Source organism: Triticum aestivum, chromosome 7A (genome assembly GCF_018294505.1).
Source record: "Triticum aestivum cultivar Chinese Spring chromosome 7A, IWGSC CS RefSeq v2.1, whole genome shotgun sequence".
NCBI classification, from domain to species: domain Eukaryota; kingdom Viridiplantae; phylum Streptophyta; class Magnoliopsida; order Poales; family Poaceae; genus Triticum; species Triticum aestivum.
The window spans coordinates 481,464,167-481,492,070 of NC_057812.1; the positions used below are offsets into that span (position 1 = coordinate 481,464,167).

Consider the following 27,904-nt stretch of genomic DNA (forward strand, 5'->3'; position numbering starts at 1 on the left):
TACTCATATAAATGCATCTTGATGTTCCGTGCAACACATGAACATCTTGCTAGTAGTTTTACAAATTCATTAGCCCTATGTCTCGTGTCCTGAGTCTTGCTTTCTTTGAGGGTATGGTTACAGAGATTGCCCGCCCCTAGCCTAGGAGAAGGAGTGCAGCTTATATTAGTGCACCGCAGCCTTCATTACTCCCACGTCGCCGGGGCACTTAATGTTCGTAACTATGACTCTACTTTAAGACTTACTAAGGATCCCTTAACCGTTGCAACTCCCACGTCGTCCATTCACCTCTCTTGTCCGAATGATGGTGGCCGTGTCGACTGGAGAATGGATGTTCGAGTGTTGTCGAGGCGTCCGAGTGAACCTTCTGTTATCTGCATACCAATGCTCGCGTAGTTCTAAGACCTACCAGCAATGGTATGGGGCTCTAAATGGGCCCTAAATGACAGATCCTTGACCTTATCTGTAGTAGGTAACCTCATTAGCGACCGGCCGAAATTTGGGGGCCGATCGAGTGACGCCTATCACTGCCCAATGATAATTGCTCGATCTTAGCAAGTGGATGCTCCTCATAAATCCTCACATCAAGAGCGTCCTTGAATTCCTTTTACATTATTGGATTGGATGTTCCTTATCTTTATTTGACGATTCATGCTAAATCTTGTGGAATACGCACGAGTTAAAGAGGGGAGGGGCAATTCATGCTAAATGAAGTAAGTAATCAGATTGATGAATGCCGTCTAGTGTCCCTCCTCCATCTGGAGTATTTTGCTTCGCACCTGCTCGTCCCTGACAGCCATTTCCCTTACCTCCTCGGCAGTGAACGGCGGCGGCAGCGTGCACAGCTCGCGCCCGGCCACGTACCTCTCCCTGGACTCCATCATGAACTCCCTCTCGCGGCCACGTCTGGGGCAGGCCATGGACTCGACGCAGACCTCCACGGCTTTCTCGGGCACGGTGGGCTTGTACCGGAGCAGCGCACTGTACTGCGTCAGCGCGTGGAGCATGTACTCGTATACGTAGTCCATGCTCATCTCCTCCCTCGCGAACCCGCTGCCTTCTTCGCCCATACGCCGCGCCTGCCCCGGGTGGGCGTTGCCCCAGTCGACGGCGAACTTAATGGCGGCGCACTTGCGCGCCGGGTCGATGGGCCAGTAGTGCTTGCCGGCGACGAGCCCCCGGGTGAAGAAGTCCTCGAAGGGCGTGTCGATGGCCAGCATCGGCGAGTCGCAGGCGAGGATGTACTTCTCGCTCACCGACCACGCCCGTCCCTGCACGTAGATCTTGTACCTGTACCGGCACTGCTTCGCCAGGTCGGAGTCCCTGAAGCCGTTGCGGTGGGCGGCTTTCCAGTCCTGCTTGAACGCCCGCACGTTCCATTCCTTGCCGGCGGCGGAGTCGTTGTTGCACCGGAAGAGATCGCGGCGCACCGGCGAGACGTCGGGGTTGCCCTTCCAGAACGCGTAGGGCTCCCTGTCTGGCCACGACAGACGCCCGTTCTCTCGGACGAAGTCCTCCGTTAGCGCCCCCCCATGGCCGAACGTTGACCTCAGGCCAGCCCCAGAAGGACCAGTCGGGCCAGAGGATGGCCAGCTCCGTCCCGTCCTTGCAGTAGCGGAAGAGCGGCGGCGCGGTGGAATGGTCGGGGTAGTCGGCGGCGCGCAACACGGGAATGTCGCCGGTGCCGAACATGACGTCGACGTCCGGCACGCGGCCGGGGTAGCGGGCGAGCAGCTGGAGGATGCCCCACTGCGTGAAGATATGCCGCGTCTGAAACGATCGGCGATACTTCTCCACGTAGGCGCGCCCGGAGACCACCACGAGCCGGAACTCCGCATTGGGCCGGGCGCGCTCCACCGCGTCTCGCGTGATCCCCGTCGCTCGCCATGGCTCCATGTCCGTGTGGATGTGGCGGAAGTAGTCCTGGCACCAAGGTGGCGGCACGCCCGGGGAGTATTGTTGCTGTGATGACGAGGATGGTGATGGTGATGGTGCTGGTGCTGGCGGTGATGCGCGGCGGCGGCAGAGTGACGGGGACGACGTGTCGTTGCCGCAGCTGAAGGGTATGGGTACGAGGGACGCCGTCGATGAGCGGGTGCGGCCAGGAGCACGCCCATGCCGACTGAAACTGCCGCCGCCGATGACCGGATGGAACGAGTAGTACTGTTGCTGCAGACGAAAGTTAATGGTATATTATAAGTTGCAAAAAAGAGTTAATATCTTATACGCACTGAATTTCAGCCTAATCTTTTTTATTCTTCTTAAACGGAGGTTTTCTCGAAAAAAGTTAAGCCTATAATGACATTCTTTGATATCTATTAGAGTGTGGTTAGATCTCGTAGACTTAATCAAGTCTCAATCAAGTGAAATAATAACATGTAAAAAGACAACAAAAAGTTGAAACAGAGAATTTTGCATGTATGATCTAATGAATATGGAGTTGACTAAAACTTAATGAAGTCTCGGTCGAATGAGATTTAGCAACACTTTATTGCACTGAGATCCATGCAAATTTCAGTCAATTAAGACTTAAGGCTGCTCACAATGGGCAAGAACATAAGCTAGTAACTTACACACTTCCCTAGACTATGTTACTACCTCCATAGTGGGTAGAAACATCTATGTAGTGTCATGCAACGATGTATTTATTAAGTTATAGACTCATTGTTTCTTGGAGTGTGTGATGTTCCGATAACTTAGCTAGTTACCACAAGCACCTCTCTCTTCATTAAATATGTGCACATAAGCAAAGTTGTATGGGAGTGTGTGATGTTACTGCTAAGTTCCTTCTCATTGTGACCAGCCTAACCAAGTCTCGGTCGATGCTATATTTATGAGATCTTACATTGAGATCCGTGTAAATTTTGCTTTTTAGTTTTTTTCTTACATATTATATCATTTGACTTAGAGATGGTGTGACTTGATTAAGTTTTAGTCGACTGAGGCCTAACCACACCCTTGAACTGTCTACAAGCTTTTTTTGGTGTCTTCTTCTTCAAGGCGGAGATTTGTTATACATATCTTTTCTGGACTACAGTGATTACTTCCCTACCATTGCTTCTACAAGCTCCTATATTTATACAAATTTTCTCCGTCGAGATGTAGACCCAGAGACGGTATCGAGCTTTGCTCGCAGCGCGTCATCGGTGGATGTAGGAGAAAAAAGATTTCAACATCCCTAAAAATTTGTTGCAATTTTCTTTTTCTCTAAGTGTGTGTTTATGAGACTTGCGATAGTTATGGCATTATTAGCCCTTTCCAGAAAAGAAAAAGGAACGTACTTAGGATTAATTCATGACTTGTACGCGCATGTGTGCGTATCTTAAGTTGGGGCCAAAGGCATTGACTGCAATTAACTTAAGTGTATGCGACTTCCAACGTGATGAAGGCTCGATTAACTAAGCTAATCCAGTCTAATCTACGCGTTTATTTACTTAAGATGGCCGTTACAGGGTTGATTACGGTTAAGGCATGCTAGAGATTTACGCAAAGGTGGCTTAAGTACGTAAAATACTGGCAGTTGCTAATACAAAATACTAGTACTACTACGTACTCTTTTTCTAGCTTTTTATCCTTGTCTGGTGAGGGAAAGCTACACTTAATGGATCGAGAACTCGTGCTAGTATATACTCCCTCCGTTTCATAATGTAATGCATATAAATATTTTAAAAAATTTAAATTTACAAACTTTGACCAAGTTTATAGCGAAAAGTATATCTTGTGGTGTACTCCTTCCGTCCCATAATGTAAGACGTGTCAAAAAAACATCTTATATTATGAGACGGAGAGAGTATCTAATAAAATGAATTTGATATTTTAGATGCATATGTTTTTTCATAAACTTGATCAAAATGTATAAACTTTGACTTCTCAAAATATCTATGTGCCCTACATTACGGAACGGATGGAGTATGTATCAATGTATATGCAACCTATATAATTTGTATTTCCTCCGATCCAAATTAATTTACAGTTTTAGTATAACACTGAGGGAGTACGGTCGACCGCTTCGTTCTAATTAAGACCGGTACCCATAGCTATAGAAGTTGATTTAATCATTGCACTTTTATAGCTAGCTAATCGATGGCTTGTCATGGATTTCGGCTTGTTAATTGGATAAGTTCATTATCAGAAGTACTTAGAACAGGCGGGTACTGGCCTATATTTTCGAAAGGAGGCGATCACCCGGCTTTATGGCCGAAGCCCTCTGGAAAGGTTCAATAGTTCGTGTGGCTCTACACAATCATGCATTCATGCAGTTGATGTGTGTCAGTGTGTGTGTATGTTGGAGGTACACAGTACTCAAAGAAAAAAAAATAGGAACTACACTTACAACAGCTTCGTGGTGGATCCAGTTGGTGCCGACGAGCAAAGCAAGAAACACAAGAAACACAAGGCTGCTCGTCGTCGCCTTCCAGCACGGCTTCGTTGCTGGTGATGACGACGGCTGATGCTCCGCCGGCGGATCATCGACGATCTCTTCCCGGGCTGCAGGAGGCGGCGGCACCATCGCCGCCCTCTCTTCCTCGACGGCTGCTGGATTGAAACTCTTCATCCAACTATATTTTTTAACTGGCCAGTAGACGAACTGAAGAGGGAAATGAATCAGTCCTCCTGCTCTGCATACATACATGCATGTACCGTTATATATAGTGGGCTGGCCGGAGTGCTCAAGTGCGTGCCTACTTGACTCGTAGAGACCCCTCAAAAAAAAAAAAACTTGACCTGTAGAGTTTCTCCAGCGAAAAAGTTTCATTTTTTGAAGCATTGGCAGCACGTGCAATGCTCCTTTTTTGTATTGAGGGGAATGTGCAATGCTCTTATCCAGCCCTTAAGGGAGACCTCCTATATGCGCGTCCTTTAGCCGGCCGATATGCGGGGCAAGGTGCCACTTATTTTTTTGTTTTTCTTCCTTTGTTTTATTATTATAATTACTAGGAAAATGGCCCGTGCGATGCAACGGGGTAAAAATTCTGTAAAAAGCTACACCGTGTCTTGGTTTCATGGCTCAAGGGCTTTTTAATCCCGGACGAAGGTAGTATTTGAGAGAATTGATCAAAAGACAATGGTAGCAAATAGCTAGGCGCCCGTGGTTGCAACGGTAGAAAGAATTGATGTGTATTTAAATTTAGTGAGAGTTCTATGTCCATCAACATCTTGGTTCTAGGTTCTACTCCCTCCGTTCGGAATTACTTGTCGCAGAAATGGATGTATCTAGACATATTTTAGTTCTAGATACATTCATTTTTTGAGACAAGTAATTTCGAACGGAGGGAGTATGTCCATTCCAAGGACGCTACAAATATATTATCATGCATAACATGCAATCTCATTTTAATTACAGTTGACACCACCATAATATCTCTATGATCAGCGCTAGGCGCTATCCGGAAGTAGAGAGGAAAAAAAAGAAAAACAAGGTCCACAATTGTCTAGACTTTAATTATTGCGGGATGATAATCTGTTTTATGTCGGTTTTATCTTCTCAGGAGCAAGCGAAGTATAGTTTATACTCAATATTTTGACATTCAACATGTACGTACTACAATTTTAAAAGGGCAATAATATCCGATAATACCCAATGCATTGCCCTTCATGAATTATCTTGGTCTGTTCTCACCGATGATCTGCTAGCAACCCCGTTTTAATTCGGTGCCTAGGTACTATTTTATTCGGTATTGGTAGTTAAAACATTCAGTACCGGTGCATAAAATACAGTATTTTGAAGGAAAAGAAGGCTTGTGTATATTCAAGTTGCTAATTCCCATGAACAGCCACGCGGCGAGGAGAGTTCGCATGTGGTTGGGTATAGGATAGAAAGAAACTACTGGACCAGTAGGCCTAGGCGGTGGTGTGGGACCCAGTGGACGCCATGTGTAACTCGCACGAGATCTCTCGCCTGCTCGACCGCCGTGGAACCACCGGATAGATCGCTCAGTCTTATCTCTAGACGCGGCATTGTTAGAGTTGTGTTGAATATTGTGTACAAGGTAGATTACAGTTGGACTTGTAGTTGTATTGTCTTTAGATAGGATATGAAGTTGTGTCCTAATAGAACACTTGTATCATAGGCCTCTCATATATATAGCGAGGCTGGACACACGACATAACCTATGCCAACATAATAGCACCGGAACGTAGGGGAAGCCGGCGGCATGTGCCGGTGTCCAGGGCGACCGGGTGCGGTATTGTGACGGTGTCACGGGGAGGAGCGCCCGTAGTCAAGCCCCGGGGATGTAGCCATATCGGTGAACCTCATTAACAAATCTCGGTGTCGTGTTCGTGTGATTGCTTGGTCCTCGAATGATCGACGGTATGCCTCAGATTTATTCTAACAAGTGGTATCATGAGCAAGGTTGTTCGGAAGCTGCGGATCATGTTGATTTAGAGGAAGGGTTAATTTTCTAGATCGGTATCGTCTACACAGAAGTTGTCGTAATACAATATGTGTTGCGCGGTTGAGATCGATGGGAAGAAGTCAGGCAAACAGCAGTCTGGGCGAGTTGCGGTCAGAATCAGATCAGATGGCTCGGCAGCGGCGCTTGGCTCGGCGCTTGGAAGCCGCCTGGAAGGAGCGCGTGGCTGGCCGAGCCCTGTGCGAGGTGCGTGCTGGGGCGGCAGGCTTGGAGCGTGGAGTGCTAGCGATGCTAGCCCGCGTTGGAAGCGCGAGCGCGTGGAGGCGCGACTGCCAAGCTAGGCTGCTCGGGAACACGTACAACGTTGATGCTGTAGTGAGATTTGTTTGGACCAAAAGTGGACCGAGTCCATATATGACAGAGATTGGCAGGTAAATCAATTGGCGAAAGACATCTATCAAGGCATATGGATCCATCGAAATTAGCAGGAGGGGTTGACAAGGCAATTGCTAGCATCGAGGAGTTGAGCCAAGGGAGCAGATCACGTGAAGGCCAAGTTTTTTTTTCTGGTCGAGGCAACCACGCTGGGTTTGCTCGTGTACTTCGGCGTAGTGGGACAGCTCGGGTATTTTTCACAATCAGTCGTACAAAGAACTATGGCACCAACGGTATCTGGTTTGAGGTGGAGAAGTTCGTGGAACTGAAAACCTTGGGTTATGGCAGACACGGATGAAAGATTTATTGGCACAACATGGATGCTTGAAGGTGTTGCTGGAAGTCATGTTAGCTAATATGGAATTATCATGTGATGGATGGAAATTCGCGAAAGACGATTTGGGAGCCTAGAGCATGTCGTTGCAGTCGAACAAGTTCGGCTGGGTCGGACTAGACAGTCTGACGGATCGACGCAAGTCGGTTGGTACAGAAGACGGTGATGGGATCGGCGACGATGACATAGGAGCGTGATGCTGATGGTGACCGACTTCTGGGGCGTGGAAACACGTGGCATAGGCCCGAGGGCTTGTGTGGCTTCAACAAGACTATGGCGCGTGGTTGATTCAAGGTGGTGTACACACGAAGCTTGAAGACGACGGGGCGTGAGGGTGAACTGATCATCTACTATGGAGTCATATTGAAGGTGGAGCTGGATTGAGGAGCTACGGTGTAAGGATCCAGAGAATCAAAGCCTATTTTAGCGGGGAAAAAAGCGAGGGACACGTAATTTGGGCTGGAGCTCAGTGGTCTGATGGAAGCGTGAAACTCGCCATCGGTCGGTGATGATCGGTGATACTCTGCAGTGGGGGTTGAGTGGTGTGGGTTCACGACCCTTGAGACTCGACCGGGGCAGCGGAGGCTCGACGCGGTAGTAGCAGCGAGGCGTGCGGTACGCGCGGGACATGGAGACGGGCCAGGGCTCTGGTGGTCATACATGTGGCGAGAAAACTACGAATTTGATTCGGGATGACTACAAGCAACGGTGAAATTTCTTCAAGTTTCAGACCGACGGTCAAGAAAGGAGCGGTGATGTAACGCCCCAAGACTGGAGCTTCAGATGCCTTCCAGGGTTTCCGGGTTTCGTCGTGTGAGTTGTTGGTTTATTGCATTCATCTTTGCATTTATGCATTGCATCATGTCATCATGCCATCATGTCTTTAATCTTTGCAACTCAAATAAATAAACCGTATGGATCTTCGATCCATTTAAACCGAGGGAAGAGTGACTTCTCTTTATAACATTATCCTCCTAATATTTATGGAGCTATATTAAATATTTCATTTTCGGAATCACCCATAACACACGTGGAAAATATTTTCCATGTCTATTCCTTTTCGAGTTTGACCTTCAAACCTTGCCAATATTTCTCATCTCTTTTATCGAGGCTCCTCTAAAAATCTCATCCCTTTTAGAGTCCTTTCGAATGGGTTTCAAAATCCAAACATGTTGAATTAAATTCAACATATGCGAATCTATTGTTCTCCAAAAACCCTCTTGCCATTTTATTTAAATTCCTCACATTTTTGTAAGTCCAAGGAAATTATCCGCATGTCCAACTTCTTCCCCTATCACCTCCTTCCTTTTTCTTCTCTTCTTTGTTTTTTTTCTGTTTTAGAAATGAGAGAAAGGAGTTCAGCCTAGCCCAGCAGCCTGGGCCTCCCTACCTCCTGTGCTGGCCCAAGGCCCAGCCGCACCCACCAACCCTAGCGCTAACCCTAGCCCGTTTCCCTTTCGCTCCATCTCTCCCCTCGCGCCGTCAGAGGGAGACCCGCAGCCCGACTCCCTCTCCCCTCGACCCGATCCCCATCGATCTCCTCTCTCCTCTTGTCCGACCCCGCATGCAAGAACCCTGCGTCGGCCTCTCTTTTCCCCTCGACCAGCGCCGCCCCTTGCGGTCGTCGTAGCGCTGCACCGGTCGCCGTCCGTCTCCTCACCCGCGCCCAGGGTCCTCTCCCTGCTTCCTTGTGCTGCAGCTTGCAGGAGGCGCGAGCTCTCGCAGGCATAGCACAAGGGAGGAGCCCCGACGCCCGTGCACCCCTGCGTTCCTCGCGACCCCGCTCTGCGGTTCTTCCTCCTTGCCCGAGGAGCTCCGCCCAAGCCTCGGCCCAGCGCTGCCTCGTCTCCTCTGCTACGCCCGCACCTCGCCTGCGACCTCTCCGCGCCGACGACCTCCATCGAGCCTCCCTGCTTTGTCCGGCCGCCGCGCCACCATGCTCCAGCGCCACCTCGAGCTCTTCTTCCTCGACCTCCATGCCGTCCCGGAGCCCCTCGCCCGCTGCTGCACTGTCCAACCTTTTGCCTCTCCTTCCGTTGCCATGGACATCCACCTCAGCTGCCTCCTCCCGTCGGCCCTCTGCCTGCTGACGATCTGCCATCTCCGGCCGCCTGCTGTGCTCCACTTCCCTGCTCGAGCTTCCTCCTTCGCTGCCTGTTCTCGTTGATGTGAAGACTGCAACTGCAACACCCTTGGTCACCAAGTTCCTTTTCCGGACCCGTCAAGTGTACGACGACTCGGGTGCGACCACGTGCATTTGTCAAGTACCCTGGAACCACCGCCGCCTTCAAGACCGGCAAGTCCAACTAGCACCGATGCCCCAAGGACCATGAGGATGACTACGCGGTGATGCGTCAAGTACTTATACCGCGTCTCCGGAATCGCCAAGACCGTCCCGGATATCGCCAAGTACCACTCTAGTTCCGGAACGCGACAAGTACCACAACACCCATGCCCCGTCAAGTTCGAACACGTGACAACCCTGGATATGGAATTGCAAAACACAAGTACCCCTTCGAGTGTACGAGATCGGCGAGTCCGAAGACCCCAAGTACCATGACAACCTCGAAGGGATTCAAATCCGCCAAGCTCCTCTAACGATGACCCGAGAATGACTATGATCCGTGCACAACTACCGTCGCCAAGACCGGACTGACAAGTTCCCTGACAACGTGTGTACAACTACCGTCGTCTTCGGATTCGCTAAAAACGACAAGTACCTTGACGCCCGATGCATAGAACAACTACCCTCGACCCTCGAAGACCCCGTGGATGTCAAGTTCCTCGCCATGACCCCGAGCATCTACGAACGTGGCGAGAACGTTTACTTCCGTTACGAACTTGACCCATTCCGAAAAATCCAGCCTCGAAGGTATAACCCCGAGACGACACCCGTGAACGAATGAATGCATGTTGGATGAGATGCCCCCTTTGTCTGCACCATGTCCGGGTTGTCACTCGTTTCCATGCCACTAACCCGTGGGAACCCGGTATCCGGGAGTGCCCCACCATCTTATGCATGCATCTGCACTTTTCCCCTTTGCATCGGTATCTGAATCAAATACTGGAACCGGAACGTTGCCGTGGCACCGTTACCGTTATCGTGGCCGTGGCACCCTTTTTCGTTTCCGCCACGATGACAAAATGCTTCATAATGCTCTTGTCAACTTTTAATAAAAACTTGCATAAACTTGTTCATGTCATCCGCATCATGATAACAACAATTAAAATGTTTAAATTCTTGTTGCAATAAATTACTAATGCATATGGGGATTTACCGGATTTGTTGTTTGTTATATCCGGCCCCATTTAAACTGTTTAAATGGTATAGTTTTGTTATGCTTCACCTCTTGCCATATTAACCAACATTTAATATTGTTGAGTACTTAAATGGGAGAGAACTAAATAATTGATGTGGTGTTTTGTCAATATGCATCCCGATGCATATTGAGCTCCACTTAACTTGTAGTTTTGTTCGTGCTCTTGCCATGCCATGCCATGCCATGCATATTTAAACCGGACATGCATCATACTTGATTGTGCATCATGCCATGTTTATGTGATAGTTGTTTACTATGTTATTTGCTCTTTTACGGTGTTGCTTCTCCGGGTTGGTTCTGGTAACGTCGTGTTTGTGAGGATCCGTTCGACTACGTTCGTTTGTCTTCTTCATGGACTCGTTTTTCTTCCTTGCGGGATCTCAGGCAAGATGACCGTACCCTCGAAATCACTTCTATCTTTGCTTGCTAGTTGCTCGCTCTTTTGCTATGCCTATGCTGCGATACCTACCACTTGCTTATCATGCCTCCCATATTGTTGACACTACAACCAAATTGACATACCATGACAAAAATCCTCGTGACGATGATGGACAACATCACCAAAATGCTTAATGTGTGATGTTCTCATAGGTGGCGTCACCAATTACTACAAAAAGGTAACGATAAACGTCACTGAAATGTCTCGGCCTGTGAGCACACCTGGCTGTGAATTTCTATGACGGTCTGGAAGTTTTCATGACAAACTTGATAGTCATGGAAAACTATGAATGTGTGGCGATCAGTATTTTGTCATTTAATGTCTAGCAGTGGGACGCACCATACCTAGTTTTTTACGGGTCCCACCATAGCTAGTTCACGAGTTGATGAGAGGTAGGTTTTGGCAGTGGGCCATAAATTTTCCAAAGTCTATTATGCATTGTAATTATTTTGTTCTATCTAATATAAGTAGGTAGTGTCCTTGGAAATACTCATAAGTAGGTAGTTCACGAGTTACGGCATATGTGACTTGATCTGGTCGTCTTCTCGATTCAAGTTGGCGGCATGTCGCCATGGGAAATGCAGGACTATGATAGGCGAAACGCGGCACGGATCGGTTCCGGCTGGCTATTACAATTCCAAGTAAATGTCTCCACTCCCCTGTACCAACCTTACACGAATCCATCTGGCCACCGTATCGTACGACGCTGCACAGAGCACCCGCATCACACCGTCTTTCACTTTCGACATATTTATTTACAACTCCAAGAAAAACTACATGAAAAAACACACCATAATGTATTTGTAAGATTTACTTTTTTTAATAATCATTTGATACTTATGTCGAATTAAATGAATTACGTAATATTATGTGGAAACTAAACCCTATGTCCCCACCAGTCAAACACCCATCCAAAATTACTCTTCTATTTCGCCCGCGAAGAGGCGCCGCTAAAGGCCACAGCCCACCTCAGCATTTTTTTGCCAGATCCAATCGGTTCTCCTGTCCCACGACTATAGCGATCAGGGCCGGGAGATTGGGGGTGGCCGGCTGGCCACCCCGCCGGTTCGAGCTCGGATCTCCCCCTAATTGCAGCGACCGGCGACGGCGACCGGCCCCGCGAGCACTCCGCTCTATCCCCCCTGATTGCAGCGACCGGCAACGACGGATTGAAGGAGGCCGCCCCACGAGCGGATCTCGGATCCACCGCATCAACCCGCCCGCAAGCCTTTCCCCACTGATTACAGCGACCGGCGACAACTCTCGGTAATTTTCTCATCCCGCAAGCCCTTAATGTTCAGTGATTAGGGTTCATCCATACCACTACTCATCCCGCCCTTCTCATTAATTAGGATCACCAGGATACAGCGAAGGGATTTGGGGGAGAAAAGCACTGAGGTGACATAGACGAAAGAGAGAAAGTGAGATCCAGAGTTATATTGGAGAGGAATTCAGAGTTTCAATTTTACAAGTCATACCCAGACATGGTAACAGCTTGCCGCTTTAACTGAACTCAGGCACCACACGGCCATAGTGCTTGTGGTTAAAACCCGAAGCCTTAAATTGATTCTACTGCCTGCTTGTGGTTAGCTAAAACTTGAAATTGATTTTACTGTCGCTGCTTGTGGTTCAGCTGCCCCATAAATAGTCCCTAACTACTGTTGTTAAAACTGAATAAACACTGAGACTGCACTTGATTTCGACTCCTTACGGAGATGTATAGCCCTGTGCTAATGTACTTTTATCTCCACTACTAAATTAAAGAGAATTAAACTTAATATTTGCCTTGCCGCTCTTAATTGATTGCTACCCATGATGTTAAGGGTCTGAAGCCCACAAGCATATTCAGTACGCCCAGAACTTGATAAAAGCAGATACATGGTGAACTCAAGCTGCTCCTACTTTACAAACATACAACACCGTCCATTGAGCCTTAATTTTGAAAGAGTATAGTAAACTTTATGGTTTTCGGAACTATGCCAGCAGCGATAATAATAGTATTTTTTGTTGTTTTTTGTTCTAAACATTCTGGACAGGTAAAATAATTGACTAAAGATTGATTCATTTATATTCCTGCACTCTTTTACTCTCCTACCAACTACTCCCTCTGTCCCATAATATAAGTTTTTTAACACCACACTAGTGTTAAAAAACGTCCTACATTATGGGACAGAGGGAGTAATCTAGATGATGCTTTCTTTGTTCATTGTCATCCTATTTGAACTTGTGCTAACATTGGATAATTCAGTGTTGATTCACTTCCTTCTTTTACTTGACTTGTTTGACACAGGCACCTGAAGGTTCTACCATGCCAAAAACAAAAAAGCGTGTCAGATCTACAAACAGTGCATCAGCTACCTCAAGAATAACTGGATCCCAAGCTACCACAACAACTGAGTCGGTTGAACCTACAAACCATCAAGAATAGTCTGCACCAAATCCAACAAACACATCACCTCACCTAACTTCTAAGGATAGCAACTCGCCTGACACTGATTCCGGGAGGCAAGGTTCTCAAGACATGATAGGCACATCTAGCCAATCTGATAACATGATTACACTACAAGGCCAAGGTATATGCAAGATCATCTTCACACCATCTTTTTCCACTTGCAATTCCAACTTTCTAATTTATCTGCCAGGTTTTAATGTAGACTCATAAGCATGCTCCACTGGTCCAACTGATCCATAAGCATTCTCCACCGGGGGGAATGAGACCTACAGACCCAATCAAAGCAGCTAAACTATCTTCTTTGTAATCCATCATATGAAGTTTGCTTTACTGGTGGTATGAGCAAGCCGGTATGTTTAGCTTATATAAGATTTCTTCCTATTGTTTCTGACTTGAAATAGATTCTCATATTGATCATGTGTAATCCATCATATGAACTTTGCCTTACTTGAGCATCAATTTTCTTTATACTATAGAATGCGATGGAAAAGAAAAGGGAAGCACAATCAGAAGGTGAGTAGGCAATATCGGATACAACAATTGTGGCTGGAGTTCTAAAGGAAGAAAGCACCCATAGCACCTTCCTTTCTAGCATGGGTTATGCATCAAGATCCAGGAGATTTTGGACCTCTACTTAATTAGCACAGAATTGAAGTAAGAATTGAAGAGAAGGATGGAGAGGCGAGAGATGCAAGTGATAGGTACATGTCTTGTTTCTTTTTGTGTTCTGGTTGTTTCTTTTTCCTTGCTTTTGTGCATGTGCGTAGTGCACCCATGATAGTGAGAAAATGAGAACACAAATCTGAGTGAACAAGACATTTGTCTTCAGTTCTTGTAACGAAAGTTGTACTAAGGAGTGATTTGCTGTTTATGTATAGTTTGATCCAAATCCAACCATACAAAGTAACATAAGAAAATAATATATGCTTGTAATGATAAATACATGGTTTGTTGCACGTTTTTTTTGCTGCTGCAACACAAAGGCATGAGAGTAACATTGTAATGCATGGTTTCTAATCCTGAAATTTAGTATGATTTGTTGATTGGTTTTTGTTCTTGCTTTTTTTGAATGATATAGGCTGGTAGAGTTTGATCTAGAAAATTGTTGTCCTAGCTTAGTTGCTTCTTGCCTGGGTTGTTGACTTGATATATTATTTGTGATGCTTTGTTGCTTTTCAAAATGATAAATAAAATCTAGTTCTTGGGTTTGCATGTATTTCTTAACCATTATAAGCTATTCTTGGGTTTACTGTTTAATTTTCCCATCTGTATGCTTTCCTTGACATTTAATAATGTTCCGTTCTATTTTAGATTGTTAATTTGATAGATTGTAAGCCTCTTAGTGGTACTCTTGTGCCTCGTTATCTTGTCTATTTTCATCTCATCAAAGGTACAACCTTGTTGTGTTTCTTCAATTTATAGGCACCGAGAGGAGTTAGCCGCGAGGCTTCAAGCACAAGTGACAACATTTGAAGAGATGCAGAGGAAACAATAGGAAAAATGGGAAGCTGTGAAGAAGAGCCTTCAAGAGAAGAATGAAGCCTGGCAAAAGAAGCAACAGGAGACGGATAACCTAATTGGTTTTCTCTTAGAGGCTCAAGCAACTTAGCTGTCGAGTCCAAAACCGATGGTGCATGAAGGCCATCCTTTTGTGATGGAAAGATAGTTGTTGAATCATATGTACTAGTCACCAGGACAACACATGTGGTCTTTAGCTATTTAAATGTTGCCTTTTTAACTCGTGAGCAAGTGTTACTTTTTGATGTCACTTTTTTTTAGGGGATGATTTGGCTGAGACGATTGATTATATGATATGATTTGTCGTTCATTCAAATTTATCATGTGATTCGGATCTTATCTTATATATATAATGTGATGTGATGTGAGTTATATATTGATAATTTGTTGTACAAATTCTAAATAATTAAATATATTTTGATGGTGTCATCCTCATCAATAATGAAATGCTAGCAGTGGGATAGTTTGCTCAGGTGTTGGCATCGTAGAAGTCAGTGGCGTTGTTTTGTCACTGCATATGGCATATTTTCTCGTAACGTGTGGCATTAATTGATTGTCATGGAAGTAACAAGTTGATGACGTAGTAGAGAACGTCACCGAAGGTCCCATTTTCGTGACGTTACTTTGTGCGCGCCGTCACTAGGAGTAATCTGTGACGGGGATTCCGTGACGATCCTTGTGACGCCCATAAAACGTCACTTAGGGGTAATTTGTGATGTTATTAGCTATCCGATGACATTTTTTGTCTCGTCACACTTGGCCCAATCTCTTGTAGTGTGAACCAAGCCTCTAACCCACCAAGTCCTAGCAAACCGTTGTTTGGCTATGTTACCGCTTTGCTCAACCCCTCTTATAGCGTTGTTAGTTGCAGGTGAAGATTGGAGCTTGTTCCATGTTTGGAACATGGATATTTTGTTGGGATATCACAATATCTCTTATTTAATTAATGCATCTATATACTTGGTAAAGGGTGGAAGGCTCAGCATTATGCCTGGTGTTTTGTTCCACTCTTGCCACCCTAGTTTCCGTCATATCGGTGTTATGTTCCCGGATTTTGCATTCCTTACGCGGTTGGGTTATAATGGGAACCCCTTGACAGTTCGCCTTGAATAAAACTCCTCCAGCAATGCCCAACATTGGTTTTACCATTCGCCACCTAGCCTTGTCTTTCCCTTGGGTTCTGCAGACTCAAGGGTCATCTTTATTTAACCCCCCTGGGTCAGTGCTCCTCTGAGTGTTGGTCTGACCGAGTAGACTGCGGGGCCATCTCGGGGCAACTTGAGGGTTGGTTTTACTCGTAGGATGTCTCATCTGAGTGTGCCCTAAGAACGAGATATGTGCAGCTCCTATCGGGATTTGTCGGCACATTCGGGCGGTGTTGCTGGACTTGTTTTACCATTGTCGAGGATGTCTTGTAACCGGGATTCTGAGTCTGATCGGGTCTTCCCGCTAGAAGGAATATCCTTCGTTGACCGTGAGAGCTTGTGATGGGCTAAGTTGGGACACCCCTGCAGGGATTTGAACTTACGAAAGCCGTGCCCACGGTTATGGGCAGATGGGAATTTGTTAATGTCCGGTTGTAGAAAACCTGAAGTTGACCTTAATTAAAATACATCAACCGCGTGTGTAACCGTGATGGTCTCTTCTCGGCGGAGTCCGGGAAGTGAACACAGTGTTGGAGTTATGCTTGACGTAGGTTGTTCTAGGATCACTTCTTGATCATAGTTATTCGACCGTGTTTTTGCCTTCTCTTCTCGCTCTCATTTGCCTATGTTAGCCACCATATATGCTAGTCGCTTGCTGCAGCTCCACCTTATACCTTTTACCCTTCCTATAAGCTTAAATAGTTTTGATCGCGAGGGTGTGAGATTGCTGAGTCCCCGTGACTCACAGTTACTTCCAAAACCAGTTTGTAGGTGCCGAGGTTACCGAGCAGGTGACGCAACCAAGCTCAAGGAGAAGCTCGATGAAGATCTTGTCCTTTGTGTTGTTTCGTTCTATTTGTTCAGTAGTGGAGCCCAGTTGGGGTCGATCGGGGATCTGTGTAGCATTTGGGGTAGTCTTCTTTTATTTTGGTTCCGTAGTTGGACCTTGATTGTATCTGGGTGATGTAATGCTTTATTCATGTAATTGAGTGAAGTGGCGATTGTAAGCCAACTATGTATCTCTTTCCCTTATTGTATTACATGGGTTGTGTGAAGATTATCTCACTTGTGACATTGCTTTCAATGTGGTTATGCCTCTAAGTCGTGCTTCGATACATGGGAGATATAGCCGCATCGAGGGTGTTACAGGTGATGTTGAGTTCAGGTAACTCTTATGTGTGACACCCAATATGTGAGTTGTTCACTTTCACGCAGGTCAGTGATCAGTGTGTGATGCGTTGAACGAAACTCTAGAAGTTGGGAGCATACACTAGAGTAAAGAGAAACTTAATTTTGCTCGAGTGTTGACAGTGGTCAAGAAAAGAAGGGACTGCAAGTTGCAGGTGGAGTCACATGGAGTCTTTGGAGTAGCAGCGGTTCTCATGGGATAAGCTCGAGTCCAATGTACATGGAAGTTTGACGCATTGACGAATTCAAGGTGGTGGAGAATATTCGCCAAGGTGGAGTTTGTTAGAGTTGTGTCGAATATTGTGTACAAGGTAGGTTACAGTTGGACTTGTAATTGTATTGTGTTTAGATAGGATATGGAGTTGTGTCCTAATAGGACACTTGTATCCTAGGCCTCTCATATATATAGCGAGGCTAGACACACGATGTAACCTATGCCAACATAATAGCACCGGAACGCAGGGGAAGCCGTCGACACGTGCCGGTGTCCAGGGCGACCGGGTGCGGTATTGTGACGGTGTCACGGGGAGGAGCGCCCGTAGTCAAGCCCCGGGGATGTAGCCATATCGGTGAACCTCGTTAACAAATCTCGGTGTCGTGCTCGTGTGATTGCTTGGTCCTCGGATGATCGACGTATGCTCGGATTTATTCTAACAGGCATCATAGCCCCTCTCTCGTTTCTATCTCGTTTCTTTTCCCCTTCGCTAATTAGCCCCTTCCCAACTCCAGCAGCCAGCCTCACCGCGCCTGGAGAGGAGCTCTCCTCTGTGCCACGATCCACCTGAAGCAGGGCAAGCCCAGCTGCCGCCCCTCTCCTCCTTTCTCTAGCTTTTCCCTTCTTCTTCTTCTCTCTCTAATCTTTGTTTTCTCCAGAGAAGGGAGTCACCATGGAAACCGTAGCACCCTCACCGCCCTGGAGCTTCGCCCCGCCTTCGGCTGTCTCTCCGTTAGGCTTGTGCTCCTCTGCCTCGATTCGTCCACCCCACCGCTGGATCCACGTCAGAGCAGATGGATCCGCCTCCTCTCGCCTGGCCTGCCGTGGGAGCTCGCCCACGAAGCCGGCATTCATCTCCTACACATCAGGCTGCCTTGGAGCTCCCCCCGCCTCCGGCCGCCTCTCCGTCCATGGGAGCTCGCCCGCGAAGCCGTGTTCATATCCTACTCATCAGGCTGCTGGGTGCTCGCTTCCTCGGCTGGTTCGCACGCACCGCACAAGGACAGGTGTCGGCACCGGAGCAGCAGAAATGCAGGCGTCCCACCGCGACGGCGCATGGGGGTTGTAGCAGCTGGTCCAGCGTGGCGCGGAGGCCGGCGACGACGACCTCGTGGCTCTTGGCGACGCCTAGCCATGCCTATCCTCCAGTTCGCCATTGCGGTAGCGCCCGCACTCCAGTTCAGCCACTACCGCCTGAAGCCGCCCCGCCGCAGCGCGCTCCACAGCAGCCAACATCGCCGACAAACCGCGACGCCTCACCCTAAGAGAGCACGCCGGCCGCCTTATCCTCCTCCGCCATGACGCCTCGTTCCGCTGTGCCCTCCAACGCCCCCCGCGACGCCTCGGTCCGCCGTGCTCTACAATGCCCGCCGCGACGCCTCGCCCCATTCCTGGGCTCACGCGGTGCGGACGCCCTCCGCGACACATTCCCCTGCCTTGGCTTCTGCGGTGTCGACGCCGGCGGCAAGCGACGGGGCGTGCCGGGCGGTACAATAGAGGCAGATAATGGATAAGTGGTGGAGGTGGCCGGTGGTGGCAGGTCTTTTTACCGAAACGTTTTCCATCATTACCACACATTACATGTAGGACTGCGGGTTAATTTATCAGAAATGGGAGGACTTGTTTGCAAAAAACCTGACGGACGACCAGAAGCAATCGCTGGTTTATTATTAGGGAAAGAAATGTCAAACAATGTTCATGAACCCCAAATTCAACAAAAAAACTCATGATTTAAAAAAAGTTCTGAAATTCAAAAACGTTCATGATTTTTGAAAATAATCTTCTGTATTTCAAAACAAGTTTAAGATTTGAAAAAATGTTCCTATATTTCAAAAACAATTAACAAATTTCAAAAACGTTCTTGGATTTAAAAAATAGTTTAATTTTTTAAAAATGAAATCAGATATTTCTTTTAAACAAGATTTTAAAAAATGATCCAAATTTCAACAAAATGTTTCACGAATTTTATAAAACTTTGAAGATTTCGAATTTATTCATGAATTTAAAATGTCTTTGAGTTTGAAAAATATTCGAAAATTTTAAAATGGTCTCGTATTTTTAAAAATGTTGACATATTTGAAAACAATTCTTGCACTTTTAAAGATGTTTCAAATTAAAAAAAAACGTTCACATATTTTAAAAATGATCTAAATTTCAAAAAAGTTCCTGGACTTAAATTTTTTGGAATAAATTGTAAAATTGATTCGAATTTCCAAACATGTCCTGGATTTAAAACATATTGCTGTTTCAAAAAATGTTCCAAAAATTCAGAAAATGTTCATTAATTTCTAAAATTGCTTATGAATTTGAAAATGTTCTCAGATTTCAAAAAATATTGCTGAATTTGAAATGATTCCTCTATTTCAAAAACAATTCACGAATTTAAAAATTGTTAGAAAATTAGATTTTTTTGTGTGATTTTGAATAAATTTCATGAATTATGAAACACATTCATGGATTTAAAAAAAATTCACGAATTCAAATAAGTTCACGAGTTTAAAATAGTTTGTGGATTTGAGAAAATTAAAAAAACTTAAAGATAAAAATAAAAATAAAGAAAGAAATAAAAGACCAGAAGAGAAAACAAAAATCTAGTTCAGAGAAGGTTCTAAATCCTTGTCAAAATCGGAATGGGTTGACCCATAGAAGGACAGGTGTGTGGGAGGGTACGTGATAGGTCACTATTCAATGACTACGCACAAAATAGGAAGGGCCCTCTTAGAGGATAGCGGTCAGGCGTTTGAAAGGGCGCTATTTGGGATGACAATGTGCATGGCCCAATAAATTTCATATTTCTTGTCGCGTATATATTAATTAATGTGTTGAGGTTCAATGATAATCATGTCAATTATACACCTTTAAAGTCCTCGTGCACGCGCCTCTTCCTCTTCCTCTTCCTTATCTCTGCGTCACCAATCCAAACTCGGCCATCTCATCCATGGCACATCAGGCTCATAATTGCCAAGCCCATCCAAACCCGTAACTTTGAGTTTCAAACACGTAACGATGTAGTTTTGTTAGCATATGAGTCAAAAACAAGATTGTAATAAAGAAACAACAAAAAATTTAATTGGCGGTCAGTAGACTTTTAGTAGTACGCCGAACGAATTGCCCATCGTTGGATGAGTATCGCTCAGTATAGATCATACCTAAAAAAACCGCTTGTTCCAAAAAAATTGACGCCCATTCGCTTCTTTCGGAAAACAGAGCTGAACTGCTAACCTGACGACGGACGCCGCCAACAGCAAACAGAACGGGAATGCCGGGAAAGATGGAAGAAGAACGAAATGAATATAAAAGAGAGAAAGAGCACACCCAATGTAACGCCCACGATGCGGCTATATCTCTCACGTGTCGAAGCACGACTTAGAGGCATAACCGCATTGTAAGCAATGTCGCAAATGAGGTAATCTTCACACAACCCATGTAATACATAAGAGAATTCCTTATTTAACACTGTGTCTAAATATTATGCCCTATTTAACACTGCTAAATTATTTCTTCCCTATCTAGCAACAGTCTAAATTTTATGCCTTTTATGACACTTCTGTTTATTTTGAGCATAAATGACACTTGAAAAGACTCTTTTGCCCTTCATGTGATATATTTGTGCGGGCGTGCTGCTGCGTTTGTGTGTTTGCACACACACCTGTGTGCTACTGACGTTGTGCGTTTGTGTATGCTGTTGCATGTTTGTGTGCCCATGCGTGCATGTGAGATGTTGCGTGTGTGTCGATGGTGTCCTATTCTTCATCTACTTCTACTAGTTCCTGATCTCCATCTATTAATTACTCCGTCGCCCATCGCCACCGCTGCCAAACGTCATCAGTATAATCGATCCATATATTCTAGTACTACACCACGGTGCTCCTTGCATTCACTATATTTTTCTTTGGTTACTACACGCCTACGCCTATAATCCATCCATCTAGTCTAGCTACTATTCCTTCCACACGTACACGTACACCACTCCATATATCTCCGTCTTTCTAATTCATTTTCTGTTTTCTTAGCCACTGAATAATTCTTCCACATAAATCTTCTAACTGTTTGCGCAAGTGAAAGATCGGGGCCACTATATTAAATCGTCGCTATTTGAGCCGTATCAGTGTGCGTTACTACCACGCACACACACATACCACATGAGGGACAAAGGGGTCTTTTCCAGTGTTATTTAGGTTCAAAATAGACGAAAGTGTTATAAAAGACATAAAATTTAGACTCGTTGTTAGATAAGGAAAAAAAAGTTTTTCAGTGCCAAATAAGGAAATGAAATTTAAGATAGTGTTAAATAAGGAATTGTCTCATATAACATTACATGACCCAGATACACACAAGGTCCGACTACGGAACCCAAAAATAAAAAAAAGACTACCCCAAATGCTACACAGATCTCCGATCGTCCCAACTGGGCTCCACTACTGATCAACTGGAATGAAACAACACTACGAACAAGGTCTTCAACGAGCTCCTCCTTGAGCTCGGTTGCGTCACCTACACGGTCTCATCGGCACCTGCAAGCTGGTTTTGGAAGTATCTGTGAGTCATGGGGACTCAGCAATCTCACACCCTGGCGATCAACAATATTTAAGCTTATAGGTAGGGTAAAAGGTATGAGGTGGAGCTGCAGCAAGCGACTAGCATATTTGGTGGCTAACATACGCAAATGAGAGCGAGAAGAGAAGGCAAAAGCACGGTCGAGAATCTATGATCAAGAAGTGATCCTAGAGCAACCTACGTCAAGCATAACTCCAACGCCGTGTTCACTTCCCGGACACCATCGGAAAGAGACCATCACGGTAACACACGCGGTTGATGCATTTTAATTAAGGTAAGTTTCAAGTTTTCTACAACCGGACATTAACAAATTTCCATCTGCCCATAACCGCGGGCACGACTTTCGAAAGTTCAAATCCCTGCAGGGGTGTCCCAACTTAGCCCATCATAAGCTCTCCCGGTCAATGAAGGATATTCCACTCAACAAAATACATGGCAGGGATCCACTCAAGATGCTTGACAAAAGATGAACACTGAGCTACGGCTAATTCACTCAATAGCAGGTTCAAACAAGTATGGCAAAAGTGCAAACAATATCAGGTTATAGACTTAGTGAAAATAACAACATGGTAGGAATTTATCATCAGGATGCAAAGTTTAGAGCACGAAAACTACATGCTACAGGAATATATCATGGCAAAGCAAGGCATGGCATGAAGCTACTCAAAGCATACAACAAAAGTCCCTTACTGACCATAAATCAAAAGGGATCAGAAAATACAATTGCAACCACATGAACATAGCAATTATCATTAACAGATTCACACTTAGTGAAAAACTGGAGCATGCAAAACAGATATCAAGTATGCATGTTTACGAGCTCGATGCACTCACCACAAGGCATGGCATGATAAACTAAGCATACACCCAGCAAGTAGACATGGCATAGAAGCTAGACATGGCAAGAACAACAACATAGCATGCACGGATCAACAACAATAAGCTCGGCAAAATTGCTAAATATGTTAATAATCTGCCAGGAATATTTTATAGCAAAAGTAGAGCTCGATTGACTCAAGTTAGGGTGCTCCATAAATGCAAACAAAGACATAGATGGATAGAGCGCCGCAATATCTACAAAACATCCTTACTGATCATGCTCAAAAGAGGCATAGATCTCTCGGTAGCAACATGAACACATGGCATAAAAATAATGACAGGGCAGAGACTTAGAATATTTTTAAGTCCCTGAAATCAGCAACGATAAGTAAGCCACTTTGCATGCTTATGCTAGCCATCACAAAGATCACAAAAATACATGACATACACTCCTGTAAAGATGTCATGACATACTACAAAACACATGTAGAGCTCAGGATCATAGCATGCACACATTAATCATGGCAAAAATGACAAATGAGCAAATACTGAAACATATCTGAAACTAACATCACATACCCCTCTTCCAACAGCATTTAGGGCATCAAGATGAGCTCAAATGAAAATGATGCAATAAGATGAAATGGAGTACTCTTCGAGACGAACATTTCGATATGCTACACGCATGAATCGGAGCAACGATGATGAAGTTATGATGCGATGAAAAAATGCATAAAATTACTAGGATCTGGGGACTTAGAAGAATTTCGACCTCTCAGGGAAAATCAACCCGGGACGAGGAGAAGCGGGACGGCGCGGATCCGGATCGGGCACGGCGCGTTTGGTTCAGGAAGTGGTGGATCTAATCCACTCCCCGGATCAAATCTGGCCGGAGCTCCGGCGAGGGCGAGCTCGAACTCCGGCGACAAAGATTCGGCGAGCTGGGGCGCGGTGCCATGGCGGCGGCCGGTGGAGGAGGGCGGCAGAGAAGCGGTGAGCTAGGCGGGGCGGCGCGGCTGCGCCGGCGAAGGGCGGCCCCGGCGGGAAGGGGCGATGGCGCCAGACGGCGGCCGTGGCCGGCGAAGGCGATGGAGGGCAGCGCGGACGGTGGCGCTCGGCAGCCGTATAATCAAACTGAAAAGACTCCTGAATTGCTCCGGATGGGTGAAAAGAATTCTCACAATCGAAAAAAACAATTATGAGAGGATGGCATTTAATCTAGAACCACGAATCTTGAAGAGAATGGAGTAAGATATGGAGGAAAAATCTTCTTCGGTCTTCAAATGCAGAGAAAGATAACGAGAAACCACCACTGAGAATTGTTGAGGCACTCCAGAATAAAGAATGGAAAGGTTGAGCCAACGATGAAAAGAATTTGAAGGATCTTGGAGAAATACCGATGACTGATGATGAATCATTCTTACGTCAAACTTTGGAAAGAATTTAGGATAGCTCCGGGAAAATTAGAAGAGTCAGGTAAGATCCTGGAAAAAACCCTATGGGTTAGGGCCCACTCAAACGATACACCGTTGAAATGATTTAAAAGAGAGATTGCGTCGGTTGAATTAAATGGCTCAAAAGAGATAACATCCTCGAAAGATCTTGAACGAAAGTTGTCGTGGAATTGTCACGACAGATGTTCTTAGTCTGAGGACTTAGTCGCGAGGCCAACGCATCTATGTGGTAGCTTGAGAGGGGTTGAGCGAAATCGAGAGATGCAACACAAGACAAGGGTTTAGACAGCTTCACGTCCCGGGAAACATCATCCGGTAATAACCCTACATGCTTTTTGTGGCTAGGTCTCATTATGATCATCAGGGAGTTGCCGGTAAGCCGGCTCTTTGTATCTAGCCCTAGAAATTATTTTCTGTCCCTCTTTAGAGAGCCCTGCCCCTCCTTATATATGTTGAAGGGGCGGGTTACATGTGGAGTCCTAGTAGGACTAGGACTAGTATATCCTTTCTCACAAGTTGAATACAAGTCCGGGTCTTGCTTCTTCATAAAGGAAATATTCGTCATCCCTTTCCTCTTAAACCGGCCCACCAGAGTATAAGCCGGCCTGCTGAGCCCTGGGCCTTGTCGTCCGTCTGATCCGCCCGCCGTGTCTCAAGTGAGTCACATTGTCCAGGCGGGTTACATGTAAGCCGCCATGTCCGGGCGGATCGCCAGTGAGTCGCCAAGCTCCAGCCAGGTCTCTGGTGAGTCGCCAAGCCCGGCCGGGTCATGATTCCGGCCGGGTCATACCGCGGGGTATATCCCTGACAAAAGCAGAATGGAAACACGAATCTTCTGGGATATATTGAGCACTCCGGAACAATTGAATAGCGAGAAATGAATAAATAAGAGGAGCGCCGGCATGAGAAAACATTGAAACAAGGAAAGAATATGATCAACAAAGTTTGACTTGAATCCACCGGAGGAGAAAAGAATGAAGAATGACGAACTTGAGACTCCGTTAGCATCTTCATGAGAATCATCGGGTAAGAACATTGACGAAAAATAATGGAGAGACTTCCTAACCATAAGATAGATACTTGATAAAGAAATCTTAGTCCTTGAAGAAAAAGGGTGGGTGGGTGGGAAAAACAAAGGCAACTTGGAGACGGATGAAACAAACACATATGAGAAGAACTGATACTTGATCTTGCGGATGTTGACGTCATCGGATCCACTTGAAGAGAAACACACCGGTGAAAAGGATTGACATGACAATCTCGATTATCAAGAAGGATTAGTATTCGCATAGGATTATGAGAACACCGCTTAGGAAAGGTATGGAATCAACTCTTGACTTCGAAGCAACTCGAATACCACAGCTCAAAAACAAAACAAAGGATTGGCTTGCAGAATAAGCCGGAACAAATATATGATAGAAATTTCGTCCAAAGTTCTCGTGGTGGGGCCTACACGGGCTCGATCGTACAACACCATCATGTACAAGGCAGTGCACATGACATACGAAGCATCCCCGAGTCAGCATAGCCAAGGACTCTTTAAGACACAACGAGACCACTGTAAAACCAACCGTGGATAGGCGAACCACTAGACGTCGAACCCCAATTTCATATCATACATCTGTTGGAAACATATTTTAGGGGCTACTTGAATTCCCACTTATAAACTCCCGAAACTATCTAGTTATGCAATCAGGTGTTGGGGATACAGGGGAAGTATAATATCTCACCCAAACTAACAAATCCTACATCCAGCTGTATCCATCCTTCAACACATAACCAAGAAACCTTCGGGAATCGTTTACCCTAACCTTCGAAAAGCATCCGTTATACGAGTTATGGCAATACTCCCGAACTCCCGCCCCAGTACTGGGTGGCGTCGAGGTTATCTCACCAACAACTGCATAAAAGAGATTTTCGATGTCGGCGAAACTCAAGTATTCCAGAACTGCAACGATAAAATTGTGACGACAACACCTCGAAGCTCAACTCCCCGGGAAACTGCCACAACCCCTAAATGTCAGGAGGCACCAAGAACAATGTTCTCGTCACAAAACCATCGGAACGATTCCAAGATACCCGCGTGATCCTAAAATTTTTTGTAGTGAAATTTGAGAAGAGAAGAGTCAAAACTCTACGCTAGGATGCCTCACCAGAGCGACGAAGGGACTGAGGAGTAAAAAGAATCCTACTCTCCGATATATATATATATATATATATATAATCCCAAATGACTCAAAACATTTTTCTAGACTCAACAACGCCAGCGATTCGATCAAGTAGGGGGCTCCTAAGGTCGGGGAAGGCTCTGATACCAACTTGTAACGTCCACGATGCGGCTATATCTCCCATGTGTCGAAGCACGACTTAGAGGCATAACCGCATTGTAAGCAATGTCGCAAGTGAGGTAATCTTCACACAATCCATGTAATACATAAGGGAAAGAGATACATAGTTGGCTTACAATCACCACTTCACACAATACATGAATATAACATTACATCATCCAGATACACACAAGGTCCGACTACGAAACCCAAAAATAAAAGAAGACTACCCCAAATGCTACATAGATCCCCGATCGTCCCAACTGGGCTCCACTACTGATCAACTGGAAGGAAACAACACTACGAGAAAGGTCTTCAACGAGCTCCTCCTTGAGCTTGGTTGCGTCACCTACACGGTCTCATCGGCACCTACAAGCTGGTTTTGGAAGTATCTGTGAGTCACAGGGACTCAGCAATCTCACACCCTCACGATCAAGACTATTTAAGCTTATAGGCAGGGTAAAAGGTATGAGGTGGAGCTGCAGCAAGCGACTAGCATATTTGGTGGCTAACATACGCAAATGAGAACGAGAAGAGAAGGCAAAAGCACGGTCGAGAATCTATGATCAAGAAGTGATCCTAGAGCAACCTAAGTCAAGCATAACTCCAACACCATGTTCACTTCCCGGACACCGCCGGAAAGAGACCATCACAGTAACACACGCGGTTGATGCATTTTAATTAAGGTAAGTTTCAGGTTTTCTACAACCAGACATTAACAAATTTCCATCTTCCATAACCGCGGGCACGACTTTCGAAAGTTCAAATCCCTGCAGGGGTGTCCCAACTTAGCCCATCATGAGCTCTCACGGTCAACGAAGGATATTCCTTCTCCCAGAAAGACCCGATCAGGCTCGGAATCCCGGTTACAAGACATTTCGACAATGGTAAAACAAGACCAGCAAAGCCACCCAGATGTGCCGACAAATCCCGATAGGAGCTGCACATATCTCGTCTCAGGGCACACCGGATGAGACTAGCTACGAGTAAAACCAGCCCTCAAGTTTCTCCGAGGTGGCCCCACAGGCAGCTTAGTTCGGACCAATACTCACAGGAGCAGTGGCCCGAGGGGGTTAAAATAAAGATAACCCTTGGGCAGGCCTACCCAAGGGAAAGAAAAGGCTAGGTGGCAAATGGTAAAACCAACGTTGGGCCTTGCTGGAGGAGTTTTATTCAAGGCGAACTGTCAAGGGGTTCCCATTATAACCCAATCGTGTAAGTAACGCAAAATCAAGGAACATAACACCGGTATGACGGAAACTAGGGCGGCAAGAGTGGAACAAAACACCAGGCATAAGGCCGACCCTTCCACTCTTTACCAAATATATAGATGCATTAAGATAATT

The 27,904-nt window shown here is 45.8% G+C and overlaps 1 long non-coding RNA gene and 1 pseudogene across 2 annotated transcripts; one reads left to right on the plus strand and one right to left on the minus strand.

Moving 5' to 3' along the window:
• Positions 1 to 78: 78 nt before the first annotated feature.
• LOC123153417 (uncharacterized) lies at positions 79 to 9,226 on the minus strand (annotated as a pseudogene).
• A 2,614-nt stretch (positions 9,227 to 11,840) lies between these two features.
• LOC123147689 (uncharacterized) lies at positions 11,841 to 15,267 on the plus strand. 2 transcript variants are annotated; one of them, XR_006473383.1, is made up of 6 exons: positions 11,841 to 12,150; positions 12,237 to 12,371; positions 13,175 to 13,457; positions 13,527 to 13,686; positions 13,813 to 14,037; positions 14,759 to 15,267. It is a non-coding gene; the product is annotated as an uncharacterized lncRNA (long non-coding RNA). The 2 variants fall into 2 exon arrangements; XR_006473384.1 differs by having other exon boundaries at positions 13,539 to 13,686.
• The last annotated feature ends 12,637 nt before the right edge of the window (positions 15,268 to 27,904 follow it).